Below are 17,822 nucleotides of genomic sequence, written 5' to 3' on the forward strand. Positions count from 1 at the left end.
TTTGTATGGGATAAGTTCTGAATGTCCTAGGGACGAGGTCACCATACAGAAACTTCGGGATGTCTGGAGGGAGGTTCAAAAGAGCTTTGTAAAAGACTCATTGCCATTTATCACAAACACTTGATTGCAGTTGTTGCTGTTAAAGGGTGTCTACTTTTTTGCACAACTGTAAAAGATTAGCCAGTGTCTTAATTTTCAGACTCTGTTTTCAATTGTGGTGTGTTTTACAGTACTCTAGGCTTATGTAAGAACAAAGTAAATTCCAAGCCTTATCCATCAACACAGGTTATTACATCAGTACATTTTAAATATTGATCCTTCTTCATGCGTGGCAATAATAGACTGCTAATTATCTGACCATCATAACTTTTGACAGTTTTGTGAATGCATAATATACAGGTGCTTCTCAAAAAATAAAATATCATCAAAAAGTTAATTTATTTCAGTTCTTCAATACAAAAAGTGAAACTGATATACTGTATTATATAGAGTCATTACTAGTGATGTGCGAATAGTGAAATATTTGGATTCAGGAAAATCAGCACAAATAATTTCTAATATCCATGCATTCGTACCGAATAACGAATCCAATGCAAGGCAATGGGAAAGCCAAATATTTTTCTCCTGGACCCAACAAACAGGTCTGGGGACATGAGAAAAAAGATGAAATGGATGGGAAAGAGCTATAATTAAATGGCAACAGCATGGAGAAGATGCCTTTCTGACTCATATATGGTATCTGGGAATAATGTCAGACTAATGAGCCGGTTTTATAGATTTTTAAAAAGACCTACCAAGCCAACATTTTTTTAACCCCTTAATCCCATATGATGTACTATCCCGTCAAGGTGACCTGGGACTTAATTCCCAGTGACGGGATAGTACGTCATATATATATATTTTATATATATACTTTAACCCCCGGCACACTGCGATCAAACATGATCGTAGTGTTCCGGCGGTACAGGGAAGCATCGCGCAGGGAGGGGGTTCCCTGCGTGCTTCTCTCAGACGATTGGTACAAGGCGATGTGCTCGCCTTGTACCGAGGGTCTCCTCCTGTACAAGAGCAGGCGCTGGTAAGCAAGGAGCAGGTCACGCCAGATCGCTGATCTGACACAGGGCTCTGCAAAGTGTCAGATCAGCGATCTTTCACTATACAGTGATGTCCCCCCTGGGACAAAGTAAAAAAGTAAAAAAAAAAATTTTTAATGTGTAAAAAAAAAAAAAAATTCCTAAATAAAGAGAAAAAAATATATTGTTCCCATTGTTAGGGGTCGAGTTCCCGCCTCTGCACAGGGGGAATCTCGGGCCATCCCCACTGCGGTGTCCCAATCTTCTCCTGCCGCAGTGGAGCCTGCTCGGCAGAGATGTCAGTCCCAGCGTCTCGCTCAGTCTGACTCTGTACAAAGGGTTACTGCTGCTTTTCCAGCTTCTGCCATTGAAGCCAGTGCTGGGCGCTGAGCAGGCGCTTCTGGGACTAAGTCCTGCTTTTCTCGTTCTGAGCATGCCCAGAGTAAGATCTCTCAGTGGAGATCGAGGGTCACATGTTCAGATACTGCAGCTAAATCCATTGGTCCTCCAGGAAGGTCCTGAAGGTGCTCAGGCTCTGTAGCAGCCTCTCATTGGTCCTTCTAGGATGGTCCTGTACTTGCTGCAGCTATTTAAGGCTCTCATGACCGCACGGCCATGCGCTAATATTTAATCAGTTATGTGCATGCGCCAGTGTGGTCACATTTATGTGTGTTCAGGGACTCGGCTGAAGTAAGCCCCTAGAATGCCGGCACCTCCGGTGAGGAGATTGTATGTTTGTTTTGCCACACACTGCCATCAGCTCGGCAGTTGCTGGATACTCCTGTGAAGTCAACAGGGTTCCGCATTTCGTAGTTGCCAAAGTCTCAGCTACTGACTCGGGGCGTCCTCAGGCGCGGGCTCAAAAGCCACTGAGGGTCAGAGTGAGATCTGGCACAGCGTCTCTGTGAAGTAACAGAGTTCGCTTCTATCGCCATAAAGGGCCACCATTTGCCAGCAGCAGGTCCTCTCCTGCACGGTGGACCCCAGGCTGCGAACGCACGAAATAACATCTCTCAATTTACTCGGTGCGTTCCGCCAGCCCTAACAGAATACTAGTGCCAGGGTCTGGCTAGTAAATGGCAGACATACAGCAGTCCTTGTGGTACATCCAGCAGCTGGAGGGTAGGTTGGCGGCTCTTGTGAGCACAACCTCAGCTGTGGATGTTACCGCAGTTGCTGTACAGGCTGCTAGCGTGGCTGCAGCAACCTTGTCCATTGCCACCCCTGTTCCGACATTATCTCGCCTCCCGCTGCCAGAAAAATTTTCTGGAGATAGTAAATCTTGTAGGGGATTCGTGAGTCAGTGCTCTATATACCTCGAGCTCCTGGCTGCACGTTTTCCCACAGAGCGGGCAAAGGTGGGATTTATTGTGTCTTTCTTGTCGGACAGGGCGCTGGATTGGGCTATGACGCTGTGGGAGCGTGGCGATCATGTGGTGCAGAGTGTTCCGCTGTTACTGAGCACTCTGAAACAGGTCTTTGTAGGACCTCGAGTCACCCATGACACGGCGCTCCAACTGCTGGCATTGACTCAGGGTTCGTCCTTGGTCAGCCATTTTGCCGTCCACTTCCGTACCCTAGCATCTGAGTTGGAGTGGTTGGATAAAGCCCTTATCCCCATATTTTGGAGGGTGGCTGGCTGACCACATGAAGGATGCTCTGGCCACTAGGGAGATTCCCGCCACACTGGAGGAGTTAATAGCTGTCTCCACTCGTATTGACCTCCGTTTTAATGAGCGGAGGTTAGAGCGAGCCCAGTGTAGGCAGAGGTTTCGACTGGCTCCCACCATCGCCAAACCTCTGGAATCTCCGGTCCTGGTCCCTGAGTCACATGAGGCCATGGAAGTGTCACGAGCGGGATCTAAGTCCCGGACCGCTTGTGCACTCAAGGTCTGTCATGTTTGCCAGCAGTCAGGACATCTTGCCACCAGATGTTCCCAGCAGTCGAGGAAACATCAGCGTCTAGTGGTAGTAGGTGGAGGTACACTAGACACGGCGACGTTTGCCTCCAAATTGTCCTTTAAGGGGACAATTACTATAGGCTCATCCACCCACTCGGTGGAGCTCTGCGTGGATTCTGGGGCGGAGGGCAATTTTATGTCTTCTGCCTTCGCCCAATGTCACGCAATACCCCTGGTGATGCTAGCTCAGCCAGTGACGGTACGAATGGTGAATGGCTCGACACTGCCCTCACAGATAACACACCAGATCATCCCTTTTACTCTGTCCATGTCGCCATCCCATCAGGAGATTATATCTCTGCTCGTCATTCCTGAGGGAATTGATGAGGTCCTGTTGGGGATACCTTGGCTACGGTACCACTCTCCTCATATCGAGTGGTCCTCAGGCAGAATTCTGGGATGGGGTGAATCTTGTGGGGGTAGGTGTCAGAGGGAATGCGTTCAGGTTACTACTACTGAGGTACCCATAGATCTATCCTCTCTCCCCAAGCAATTTTGGCCCTATGCAGACATGTTCTCCAAAAAGGCAGTGGAGACCCTTCCGCCCCACCGCCCCTATGACTGTCCTATTGATCTCTTGCCTGGTGCTGAGCCTCCCCTTGGGTCGAGTCTATCCTTTATCTTTCCCGGAGACGGAGGCAATGTCTCAGTACATTCAAGAGAATCTGGAAAGAGGGTTCATCAGGAAGTCAGTGTCACCTGCAGGGGCAGGGTTCTTCTTCATACAGAAGAAGAGTGGGGAACTACCTCCATGCATAGATTACAGGGGTCTTAATGCCATCACTGTTAAGAATAAGTATCCTCTGCCCCTGATATCGGAGCTCTTTGATAGGCTTCGGGGAGCAATGGTATTCACAAAATTAGATCTGCGGGGTGCTTACAAACTGATATGCATCCGTGAGGGGGACGAATGGAAGATGGCTTTTAACACCAGGGATGGGCACTATGAATATCTGGTGATGCCCTTCGGGCTCTGTAATGCCCCAGCCGTTTTCCAAGACTTTGTTAATGATATCTTCCGGGATATGCTCTCCACCTCGTTCGTTGTCTATCTGGATGATATTCTCATGTACTCTCCAGATATTGACTCCCACCGGAGAGATTTTGCCAGAGTCTTCGACCTCTTACGGGCAAATTCCCTCTATGCAAAGTTGGAGAATTGTATGTTTGAGCAGGAGTCTTTACCTTTCCTGGGCTATATCATCTCCGCCCAGGGATTGGCTATGGATCCTGCCAAACTACAGGCTGTGATAGACTGGCAAGAACCCCATTCTCTTAAAGCGGTGCAGCGCTTTATGAGGTTCATTAATTACTATCGCCAGTTCATTCCCCACTTCTCCACTTTGGTAGCTCCCTTGGTAGCCCGCACCAAGAAGGGAGAAAATCCCAAATTGTGGTCTGAAGAGGTCTCCAAGGCCTTCTCTTCTATGAAGTCACATTTTGCTAGCGCTCCCATTCTACATCGCCCCGATGTAGATAAGCCATTTATCATGGAGGTGGACGCCTCATCCGTTGGTTCTGGAGCAGTCCTTTTCCAAAAGGATGCTCAAGGTCGGAAGCATCCTTGCTTCTTCTTCTCCAAGACCTTCACACCGGCGGAGAGGAATTATTCCATCGGGGACAGGGAGTTGCTAGTAATGAAGTTGGCTTTCTCTGAGTGGAGACATCTCTTGGACGGGGCTCGCTTTCCCTTTCAAGTATTCACAGACCACAAGAATTTGGTTTATTTACAGATCGCCCAGCGGCTAAATTCTCGCCAGGCCAGATGGTCCTTGTTCTTCTCTCGGTTTCAGTTCACCCTCTGCCGGTGGCAGATAGGCCCCTGGGAGATGGTCGGGATGGATTTTGTGGTGGGCTTACCCAAGTCTCGTAGCTGCACCATTATTTGGTGATCACCGACCATTTTTCCAAAATGGTGCACTTGGTGCCTCTTCCACGACTACCTTCTGCACGGGCTCTGGTGGCGTTGTTTATCAAACACATATTTCGCCTACACGGTATGCCGGACAAAATTGTCAGTGACCGGGTTCCCCAGTTTGCATCTCGATTCTGGAGAGAGCTTTGTAGTCTACTCAGCATTGTGTTGAATCTCTCCTCAGCATATCATCACGAGACGAATGGGTTGGCAGAGAGGGCCAACCAGACCCTGGTCACATATCTGCGACATTTTGTCTCTGCCAGGCAGGATGATTGGGCATCCTTGCTACCGTGGGCGGAGTTTGCACTTAACAACGCTGTAGCCGACTCCACCAGTCAAACTCCTTTCCTCCTTAATTACAGCCAGCATCCGTGGGTTCCTGTGCCTATGCCCGTGTCCTCTGCTGACTCCAGGGTGGCAGACTGGGCAGTGGAGGCACGGGACATTTGGGACCGCACTCAGGATGCCATCCGGGCCTCCAAGGAGAGAATCAGGTCCTCCGCTGATGCACATTAACGCCCTGCTCCGACCTTTGCTCCTGGCGACTTAGTGTGGCTCTCCGCCCGTAACATCAGGCTGCATGTTGAGTCCACTAAGTTTTCACCTCGCTACTTGGGTTCCTTCAAGGTCCTTGAACAGGTTAACCCTGTGGTCTACCATCTGGCCCTTCCTCCACACCTAGGTGTCACTGAGACCTTTCATGTGTCCCTCCTTAAGCCCGTATACATGTCCCGGTTTTCTGAGTCATCTGCCAGGACATCGGGTTCGTCTATGGACGATTACGAGGTGAACGCTATTTTGGGGTGCTAGGTGGTACGTGGCAAAAAATTTTATTTAGTGGACTGGAAGGGTCATGGTCCTGAGAGCCTGCTGAGCACATTCAGGCTCCGCAGCTCATTGCTGCCTTCGAGCATAGCGAGGCCCGGGGGGGGGGCCTAGGAGGGGGGTAATGTTAGGGGTCGAGTTCCCGCCTTTGCATAGGGGGAATATCGGGCCATCTCCACTGCAGTCTCCCATTCTTCTCCTGCTGCAGTGGAGCCTGCTCGGCAGAGACGTCAGTCCCAGCGTCTCGCTCAGTCTGACTCTGTACAAAGGATTACTGCTGCTTTTCCAGCTTCTGCCATTGAAGCCAGTGCTGGGCAGCGGCGAGCAGGCGCTTCTGGGACTAAGTCCTACTTTTCTCGTTCTGAGCATGCCCAGAGTAAGATCTCTCAGTGGAGATCGAGGGTCACATGTTCAGATACTGCAGCTAAATCCATTGGTCCTCCAGGAAGGTCCTGAAGGTGCTCAGGCTCTGTAGCAGCCTCTCATTGGTCCTTCTAGCATGGTCCTGTACTTGCTGCAGCTATTTAAGGCTCTCATGACCACAAGGCCATGCGCTAATATTGAATCAGTTATGTGCATGCGCCAGTGTGGTCACATTTATGTGTGTTCAGGGACTCGGCTGAAATAAGCCCCTAGAATGCCGGCACCTCCAGCGAGGAGATTGTGTGCATGGATTTAGGGCCCCGGCTGAAATAAGCCCCTAGAATACTGGCTCCTCCGGTGAGGAGATTGTATGTTTGTGTTGCCACACACTGCCATCAGCTCGGCAGTTGCTGGATACTCCTGTGAAGTCAACAGGGTTCCGCATTTCGTAGTTGCCAAAGTCTCAGCTGCTGACTCGGGGCGTCCTCAGGCGCGGGCTCAAAAGCCACTGCACTCCACTCCTGCACGGTGGACCCCAGGCTGCGAACACACCAAATAACATCTCTCAATTTACTCGGTGCCTTCCGCCAGCCCTAACACCCATAAATATATTTCTATATCTAAATATAAAAAAAACAATAAAAGTACACATATTTAGTATCGCCGCGTCCGTAACAAACCGACCTATAAAACGGGCCCACTAGTTAACCCCTTCAGTGAACACCGTAAAAAAAAAGAGGCAAAAAACAACGCTTTATTATCATACCGCCGAACAAAAAGTGGAATAACACGTAATCAAAAAGACGGATATAAATAACCATGGTAACGCTGAAAACGTCATCTTGTCCCGCAAAAAACGAGCTGCCATACAGCATCATCAGCAAAAAAATAAAAAAGTTATAGTCCTCAGAATAAAGCGATGCAAAAATTATTATTTTTTCTATAAAATAGTTTTTATTGTATAAAAGCGCCAAAACATAAAAAAATGATATAAATGAGGTATCGCTGTAATCGTACTGACCCGAAGAATAAAACTGCTTTATCCATTTTATCAAACGTGGAACGATATAAACGCCCCCCCAAAAGAAATTCATGAATTGCTGGTTTTTGGTCATTCTGCCTCACAAAAATCAGAATAAAAAGCGATCAAAAAATGTCACATGCCCAAAAATGGTACCAATAAAAACGTCAACTCGTCCTGCAAAAAACACGACCTCACATGAATCTGTGGACCAAAATCAGGAAAAATTATAGGTCTCAAAATGTGGTAACGCAAAAAATATTTTTTGCAATAAAAAGCGTCTTTTAGTGTGACAGCTGTCAATCATAAAAATCCGCTAAAAAAACTGCTATAAAAGTAAATCAAACCCCCCTTCATCACCCCCTTAGTTAGGGAAACATAAAAAAATTTAAAAAAATGTATTTATTTCCATTTTTTCCATTAGGGCTAGGGTTAGGGTTAGGGCTAGGGTTGGGGCTTGGGTTAGATCTAGGGTTAGGGTTGGGGCTAGGGTTAAGGCTAGGGCTAGGGTTGGGGCTAGGGTTAGGGTTGGGGCTAGGGTTGGTGTTAGGGTTGGGGTTAGGGTTGGGGTTAGGGGTGAGGCTAGGGTTAGGATTGGGGCTAGGGTTGGGGCTACAGTTAGGGTTAGAGCTACAGTTAGGATTGGGGCTAAAGTTAGGGTTAGGGCTGGGGCTAAAGTTAGGGTTAGGGTTGGGGCTAAATTTAAGGTTAGGGCTACAGTTAGGGTTGGGGCTAAAGTTAGGTTTAGGGTTGGGGCTAAAGTTAAGGTTAGGGCTACAGTTAGGGTTGGGGCTAAAGTTAGGGTTAGGGTTGGGGCTAAAGTTAGAATTAGGGTTGGGGCTAAAGTTAAGGTTAGGGTTTGGGCTAAAGTTAGGGTTAGGGTTTGGATTACATTTACGGTTGGGATTAGGGTTAGAGGTGTGTCAGGGTTAGGGGTGTGGTTAGGGTTATGGTTGGGATTAGGGTTAGGGGTGTGTTTGGGATACAGTTTCAGTTAGAATTGGGGGTTTCCACTGTTTAGGCACATCAGAGCTCTCCAAAAGCAACATGGCATCCGATCTCAATTCCAGCCAATTCTGCTTTGAAAAAGTAAAACAGTGCTCCTTCCCTTACGAGCTCTCCCATGCGCCAAAACAAACATATGGGGTATCAGCATACTCAGGACAAATTGGACAACAACTATTGGGGTGCAATTTCTCTTATTACCCTTGGGAAAATAAGAATTTGGGGGGCTAAAAATACATTTTTGTGGGAAAAAAAATAATTTTTATTTTCATGACTCTGTGTTATAAACTGTAGTGAAACATTTGGGGGTTCAAAGTTCTCACAACACATCTAGATAAGTTCCATGGGAGGTCTAGTTTCCAATATGGGGTCACTTGTGGGGGATTTCTACTGTTTACTTGCATCAGGGGCTCTGCAAATGCAACGTGACGCCTGCAGACCAATCCATCTAAGTCTGCATTCCAAATGGCGCTCCTTCCCTTCCGAGCTCTGCCATGCGCCCAAACGGTGGTTCCCCCCACACATGGGGTATCAGCATACTCAGGACAATTTGGACAACAACTTTTGGGGTCCAATTTCTCCTGTTACCCTTGGAAAAATACAAAACAGGGGGCTAAATAATAATTTTTGTGCAAAAAAAAGATTTTTTTATTTTCACAGCTCTGCGTTATAAACTGTAGTGAAACACTTGGGGGTTCAAAGTTCTCACAACACATCTAGATAAGCTACTGGGGGGGTCTAGTTTCCAAAATGGTGTCATTTATGAGGGTTTTCTACTGTTTAGGTGCATCAGGGGCTCTGCAAATGCAACGTGACGCCTGCAGACCAATCCATTTAAGTCTGCATTCAAAATGGCGCTCCTTCCCTTCTGAGCTCTGCCATGCACCCAAACGGTGGTTCCCCCCACATATGGGGTATCAGGGTACTCAGGACAAATTGGACAACAACTTTTGGGGTCGAATTTCTCCTGTTACCCTTGGGGAAAATACAAAACTGGGGGCTGAAATAGAATTTTTATTGTCACATCTCTGCGTTACAAACTGTAGTGAAACACTTGGGGGTTCAAAGCTGTCAAAACACATCTAGATAAGTTCCTTAGGGGGTCTACTTTCCAAAATGGTGTCACTTATGGGGGGTTTCAATGTGTAGGCACATCAGGGGCTCTCCAAACGTGACATGGTGTCCAATCTCAATTCCAGTCAATTTTGCATTGAAAAGTCAAATGGCGCTCCTTCCCTTCTGAGCTGTGCCATGCGCCCAAACAGTGGTTTACCCCCACATATGGGGTGTCGGCGTACTCAGGACAAATGGCACAACAACTTTTGAGGTCCAATTTCTTCTCTTACCCTTGGGAAAATAAAAAATTGGGGGCGAAAAGATCATATTTGTGAAAAAATTTGATTTTTTATTTTGATGGCTCTGCATTATAAACTTCTGTGAAACACTTGGTGGGTCAAAGTGTTCACCACATATCTAGATAAGTTATAAGTGTGATATATCTCTGTGATTTAAGGGCATAAAAAGTCAAAGTTGGAAAATTGCAAAATTTTCAGAATTTTCGCTAAATTTCCATTTTTTTCACAAACGCACTTTATATCGAAGAAATTTTACCACTATCATGAAGTACTCTATGTCATAAGAAAACAGTGTCAGAATCACCAAGATCCGTTGAAGCGTTCCAGAGTTATAACCTCATAAATGGACAGTGGTCAGAATTGTTAAAATTGGCCCGATCATTAACGTGCAAACCACCCTTGGGGCTTAAGGGGTTAAAGGAAAAAATGCTAAGAAACATTTTTTTCCTTCATAATTACATGTATATAATGCTAAGTTTTAAAAAAAATGATACTTTCCCTTTAGCATATGTTCACATGGAGTGTTTTAGCTTTAGCTTTTCCTTTAACATTTGTGAGGGCTCTCACTCCTACATTTGGGAGGTCCCTCCCTTATTCCAAATTGTTAGCAAAATAGTGGAATACAGATTCCCCATCCCTTTACAATGCCATTTCAAACATGCCCATTTCAATTTTGGGCATCGCCCTGCACCACCACCATGTCCACTGCCATGTCATTAAGCGGCCCTCGCTTACAATTTGCAGAGTGCCAGCAGGTGCCGTGAAATCTGAGTTTGGAAAGGGCCCTCAGGTGGCCATGTATCATGCATTTTGGAGAGTTCTCACTCCTACATTTGTGAAGTCCCCCCCTCATGCCAAATAGTTAGCAAGATAGTGGAATACATATTTCCCACCCCTTTACAATGCCATTTCAAACATGCCCATTTGAGTTGTGGGCTTCGCCCGCCAGCATCACCACCACGTTCACCATCATCACATTATGCAGCCCTCGCTTCACATTTTCAGAGGCCCAGCAGGTGCTGTGAAACCTGCATTTTGTAAGATCAACAGTTCATTTTTGCCACCGGAACCCAATGCAGCCACTGTCATAGCAGATAAAGCTGCTTTAAGGTAAATATAATACAGGAGTTGGCTGAGTTTTATGATCAATATCAAGAAATTGGATTCTACCAGACACCAAAGCATTAGAATTAAATTCTGAATACAACGTATGGAAGCAAGGGCCTGTATTTTCAGTCTGTCAGACCTGAAACTCATGTCAGAAACATGTACAAACCTCATTTTACTTGGAAGAAGCAACTCAAGGGAAAGAGAGAGGAGTGCCATTGGCCAATCTGCTCAAGCCTACGCACCTCTTCTGGAAACTACACAACCAAACAGAATCTATCTTTAACATGGTTTTAAGCAACAATGGAGTAATTACAGGATATGTCCCAGAGAGGGTCGAGGTCTGAGGAGTGCATTACTCGGGTGACAGGCAGTGCTACAGAGCTCACGTAAAGGCCTTAGCATGGCAATGATCATGTTCCAATATGTATAAGGCTGCGGCCTGAATAGGTCTGTGTTGCATATTAACCCAGTCGCTTAGATATGCTTAAAATATACAGAAACTGGCCAATACCCCACCACCATTTTTTTTGTAAGGAGTGGACCCAAATTTAGAAAATGTAAGGGAAGTAACCATTTAACAAAGAGACAGAAGTCTCATGTATGATCCTGGAAAACCCAACAATGATCTTTGTCTAGCACCGGACATTGTTAATTGCTAAGGAATATGTATGCCCTATCTAACTAACAATTTGTGAATAGACATATATACACATATGCAGACTAGTGATGAGCGAGTGTGCTCATTACTCGAGTTTTCTGAGCATGCTCAGGTGTTCTCCGAATATCTTGGTCATGCTCGTAGATTATGTTTTTGTCTCCGCAGCTGCATGATTTGTGGCTGTTAGACAACCTGAACACATGCAGGGATTGCCTGTTTGTTACAGAATCCCCACATGTATTCAGGCTGTCTAGCAGCCGCAAATCAAGCAGCTGCGGAGACAAAAACATAATCTACAAGCATGCTCATAATACCAGGGGCGCCGCTACCATGTGGCACTGAAGTGAGGGGGCGGCAGATTCTGCCGCTGTAGTAACTGAATTTGTATTGGAGATGCAGGTTCAGTTAGTACTCTATTATACAGGGCATGTGCCTGGCTGGGTTCTGCTCCTCCTGTAACATTTGCTCAGCTGCGACATCACTGACAACAACACGTGACTGATCACATGCTCTAAACTGAAGTGAAGGACAGCATCCAATCCGGGTGAAAAATGTATCTCTTTATTGTGCCAAATGCGACGTTTCAACCATGAAGGTCTTTTTCAAGCACACATGATGATGATCACATGCTCGTGACATCATGAAAGGTCCTCTACCTCCCGGATGTAGTCTTCTCCATTATGGTAAGTATGTGCTCTGACCACTGCTGCTCTGTGCAGCTCCGCTGCTGAGGTACGGCGGCCGCTTTGTTCTGTGCTCCTCCGCGCACACTATCGGGCGGCTGCAGTGACTGGCGGAGAGCTGGGTGTGTCAGGGACCAGGTGCAGTTTGTGTGTGTTCACAGTTCTGTCTGTGCTGCAGATTCCCTGCAGATTTTACAAGTTCACACGTCCAGACCTTGCTGTGGATTCCATACCCGTCTGCAGCAATTTATAGTACTATACAGGTAGCGGGAGTTTCACCATCCCATTCACACACTGCAGAAAAATGCAGGGTGTGAAACCTGCCGCGGACTTCACCATAGCCTGAGTAGGTTGAACTCATCAGTAACCTGCAGATTCACTCACAAAGCTGCAGCGGATATTTCCTGCAATGTGTGAACATTGCCCAGAGTTAAGGAATAAATATAAGCTGAGCTATATGCTATGTGGCTGTGCTACATGCTACGTGGCTGTGCTATATGCTAAGTGGCTGTGCTATATGCTACATTTTCTCTTATATGCTACATGGCTGTGCTATGTACTACGTGGGCTTTGTTATATGCTATGTGGGCTGTGCTATATGCTATGTGGGCTGTGCTATATGCTATGTGGGCTGTGCTGTATGCTATGTGGGCTGTTATATGCTACCCGACTGCTATATGCTACGTGGGCTGTGTTATATACTACGTGGGCTGTTATATGCCACGTGGCTGTGTTATATACTACGTGGGCTGTGTTATATGCTACGTGGGCTGTGCAGTTAACTACGTGGCTGTGCTATATGCTATGTGAGCTGTGTTATATACTACATGGGCTCAGTTATATGCTATGTGGCTGTGCTTTATTTCTGTGCTGTATCTGTGCATCATGAATTGTGGTATGTGCTAAAGGGGGGGCCCATGGGGGGCGCCATTTTGCAGCTCGCCTCAGGCAGCAGAGAGGCCAGGTTCACCCCTGCATAATACTCAGAGAAAACTCGAAATGCTCAGAAAACTTGAGTAATGAGCACACTGGCTCATCACTAATGCTGACAAGAGACAACTGAATGCTGTGCTTGGACAACAAACTGGAAGTGGTTGCTGCCTGTTGTATCTGTTCAACTGCAGTCTGTGAACAGGAAGCATCAGCACCTCCTTCCTAGACAGCAGATTGGGAAGGGCGTAACACAGGGTAAGGGCCAGTGGTTTCACCGTCAGACATAGATTTTTTACCCAGATGTTCTGCCCACCTACTGGGGTGCTGCATATAAGAGAAGTATATGGCGTATGCTAAGAGAGGTATTATGTCGAATTTCCTTTTTTAAAGGGTTGTGTGGGTAAGATTTTTGAACTAGCAGCATATACAGTATATAGAGCATGTTTCATTGCTCATATTATTATTCTATGTAAGGCTGAAACCTGAAGAATTGTCTGGAGCATATTAATGCATTCATGTTCCAAAATGTCCAAGTGCAGGCCCAAAAATCAATATCTGGCTACCAGATAAAAGCTTAAAGTGACCGCGAGAAGGGCTACACAATAAAAAAATATATAATAATAGAATTTTTAGAGACTGAGAGTTGAAATTTGACCTTTGCACAATGTTCAAAGGCTTCAAAAATTTACCCCAATGGGTCTGTATCAGACCAGCTGAAAGACGCCATGATGGGGACATCACAGTACACTTTGCAGTTATTACAATAGGTAGAGATAGGGAGTAGAAAGTTGACCATTGCACAATGTACAAAGGTTTCCAAAAATTAAAAGGGGTCTGGATCATACATGCTGAAAGAGGCCATGATAGGGACCTCACAAAACATTTAGCAGTTATTACAAGAGGTAGATATACAATGTGTGAAGAATTATTAGGCAAGTTGTATTTTGATCACATGATACTTTTTATGCATGTTGTCCTACTCCAAGCTGTTCAGGCTTGAGAGCCAACTACCAATTAAGTAAATCAGGTGATGTGCATCTCTGTAATTAGGAGCGTTGTTGTCTAATGACAACAAAACCCTGTATAAGGTGTGCTTAATTATTAGGCAACTTCCTTTCTTTTGGCAAAATGGGTCAGAAGAGAGACTTGACAGGCTCTGAAAAATCCAAAATTGTGAGATGTCTTGCAGAGGGATGCAGCAGTCTTGAAATTGCTAAACTGTTGAAGCGTGATCACCAAACAATCAAGCGTTTCATGGCAAATAGCCATCAGGGTCGCAAGAAGCGTGTTGGGCAAAAAAGGCGCAAAATAACTGCCCATGAATTGAGGAAAATCAAGCATGAAGCTGCCAAGATGCCATTTTCCACCAGTTTTGCCATATTTCAGAGCTGCAACATTACTGGAGTGACAAAAAGCACAAGGTGTGCAATACTCAGGGACATGGCCAAGGTAAGGAAGGCTGAAAAGTGACCACCTTTGAACAAGAAACATAAGATAAAACGTCAAGACTGGGCCAAGAAATATCTTAAGACTGACTTTTCAAAGGTTTTATGGACTGGTGAAATGAGAGTGACTCTTGATAGGCCAGATGGATGGGCCAGAGGCTGGATCAGTAAAGGGCAGAGAGCTCCACTCCGACCCAGACGCCAGCAAGGTGGAGGTGGGGTACTGGTATAGGCTAGTATCATCAAAGATGAACTTGTGGGACCTTTTCGGGTTGAGGATGGAGTAAAGCTCAACTCCCAGACCTACTGCCAGTTTCTGGAAGACATCTTCTTCAAGCAGTCGTACAGGAAGAAGTCGGTATCGTTCAAGAAAAACATGATTTTCATGCAGGGCAATGCTCCATCACATGCCTCCAACTTCTCCACAGCGTGGCTGGCCAGTAAAGGTCTCAAAGAAGAAAAAATAATGACATGGCCCCCTTGTTTACCTGATCTGAACCCCATAGAGAACCTGTGGTCCCTCATAAAATGTGAGATCTTCAGGGAGGGAAAACAGTCCACCTCTCGGAACAGTGTCTGGGAGGCTGTGGTGGCTGCTGCACACCATGTTGATCGTAAACAGATCAAGCATAGACAAAATCTATGGATGAAAGGCTGGTGAGTGTCATCATAAAGAAAGGTGGCTATATTGGTCACTCATTATTTGGGGGTTTGTTTTTACATGTCAGAAATGTTTATTTCTAAATTTTGTGCAGTGATATTGGTTTACCTGGTGAAAATAAACAAGTGAGATGGGAATATATTTGGTCTTTATTAAGTTGCCTAATAATTCTGCACAGTAATAGTTACCTGCACATACAGATATCCTCCTAAGTTGACCACTGCACAATGTAAAAAATTACCCCAAGGGCTCTTTATCAGACCAGCTGAAAGATGCCATGATGGGGACATCACAATACACTTTGCAGTTATTACAAGAGGTAAAGATAGGGAGTAGAAGTTAACCATTGCGCAATGTACAAAGGTTTTCTAAAATTACCCCAAGGGGTCTGTATCACACACGCTGAAAGAGGCCATGATGAGGACCTCACAATACATTTAGCAATTACTACAAGAGGTAGATATAAAAAGTACAAGTTTCACCATTGCACATGTGCAAAGGTTTCAAAAAATTAGCCAAATGGTGTGTATCAGACCAGCTGAAAGGCGCCATGATGGGGACATCACTATAAGCAGTTATTACAAGAGGTAGAGATAGAGAGTACAAGTTTCACCATTGCATAATGTGCAAAGGTTTCAAAAAATTAGCCAAGGGGTCTATATTAAACCAGCTGATAGAGGTCGTGATTAGTGTTGAGCGATACCGTCTGATACTTGAAAGTATCGGTATCGGAAAGTATCGGCCGATACCGGCAAAGTATCGGATCTAATCCGATACCGATACCCGATACCAATACAAGTCAATGGGACTCAAGTATCGGACGGTATCCCTGATGGTTCCCAGGGTCTGAAGGAGAGGAAACTCTCCTTCAGGCCCTGGGATCCATATTAATGTGTAAAAGAAAGAATTAAAATAAAAAATATTGCTATACTCACCTCTCCGACGCAGCCTGCACCTTCCGAGGGAACCGGCAGCGTTCTTTGCTTAAACTGCACGCGTTTCCTTCCTTCCATGACGTCACGGCTTGTGATTGGTCGCGTGCCGCCCATGTGGCCGCAACGCGACCAATCACAGCAAGCCGTGACGTAATTTTCAGGTCCTGAATGCCTAATTCTAGGCATCCATGATTTTAAAATTACGTTCCGGCTTGTGATTGGTCGCGTTGCGGTCACATGGGCGACGCGACCAATCACAAGCCGTGACGTCACGGGAGGCAGGAAACGCGCGCATTTTAAAATTACGTCACGGCTTGTGATTGGTTGCGTGCCACCCATGTGACCGCGACGCGACCAATCACAGCAAGCCGTGACGTAATTTCAGGTCCTGTATGCCTAATTCTGCATTCAGGACCTGAAATTACGTCACGGCGTGCTGTGATTGGTCGCGTCGCGGTCACATGGGCGGCACGCAACCAATCACAAGCCGTGACTTAATTTTAAAATGCGCGCGTTTCCTGCCTCCCGTGACGTCACGGCTTGTGATTGGTCGCGTCGCCCATGTGACCGCGACGCGACCAATCACAAGCCGGAATGTAATTTTAAAATCATGAATGCCTAGAATTAGGCATTCAGGACCTGAAAATTACATCACGGCTTGCTGTGATTGGTCGCATCGTGGCCACATGGGCGGCAAGCGACCAATCACAAGCCGTGACATCACGGAAGGAAGGAAACGCGCGCATTTTAAGCAAAGAACGCTGCCGGTTCCCTCGGTGAGGTCCAGGCTGCGTCGGAGAGGTGAGTATAGCAATATTTTTTATTTTAATTCTTTCTTTTACACATTAATGTTGTTTCGATACCGATACCCGATACCACAAAAGTATCGGATCTCGGTATCGGAATTCCGATACCCGCAAGTATCGGCTGATACCCGATACTTGTGGTATCGGAATGCTCAACACTAGTCGTGATGGAGAACTCACAATACACTTTGCAGTTATTATAAGAGGTAGAGATAGGCAGTAAAAATGTGACAATTGCACAATGTACAAAGGTTTGCAAAAATTACCCCAAGGGGTCTGTATCATACACGCTGAAAGACGTTGTGATGGGGACATCACAATACACTTAGCAGTTATTATTACAAGTGGTAGAGATAGAGAGTACAACTTTCACATTGCACAATGTGCAAAGGTTTAAAAAAATTAGCCAAGGGGTCTCTCTCAGACCAGCTTAAAGACTCCTTGATGGGGACTTCACAATACATTTAGCAGTTATTACAAGATGTAGAGATAGAGAGTACAAGTTTCACCATTGCACAATGTGCAAAGGTTTCAAGCAGTACAAAACATTACCCACGTGGAGTATACATACAGTAGATGAACACTAAATACTTGTTACAGAAGCAGGAGGAGGAGGTGATTTCCGGAACAAAATGGTTTTGGATGTTAAGGAATGGACGTTAAGACAACTTCCAAAAGAAAATTTTGCCTGCATTTAAATAACGTTGATGTCATCCATATGGCTTACGAAGTCAGAGGAAATCAAGCCCTTGCTCAATTTTAGAAGAGTCAGTATGTTTGCATTTTCCATTGACAGGCATGTACAGTTATCCGGTTTGATTGAACCTGCCGAACTAAAAAACCAAACCATATAACACACTTGCGGCAGGGCATGGCAGCACCTCCAAGGCATACAAGGAGAGGTCTGGCCAAATGTGCAGCTTGAACAACCAATAGTTAAAGGGCACTGAAGAATCAGGAAGGATGCTGCTATGGTCACTTATGTAGTCCTTCTCCATCTTGGTCAACTTCTCCCTCCTCGTCATAGTTACACCCACAGATAACCATTGCTGATGGGACGGCCTCATGAA

Source organism: Ranitomeya variabilis, chromosome 1 (assembly GCF_051348905.1).
Source record: "Ranitomeya variabilis isolate aRanVar5 chromosome 1, aRanVar5.hap1, whole genome shotgun sequence".
NCBI lineage: Eukaryota > Metazoa > Chordata > Amphibia > Anura > Dendrobatidae > Ranitomeya > Ranitomeya variabilis.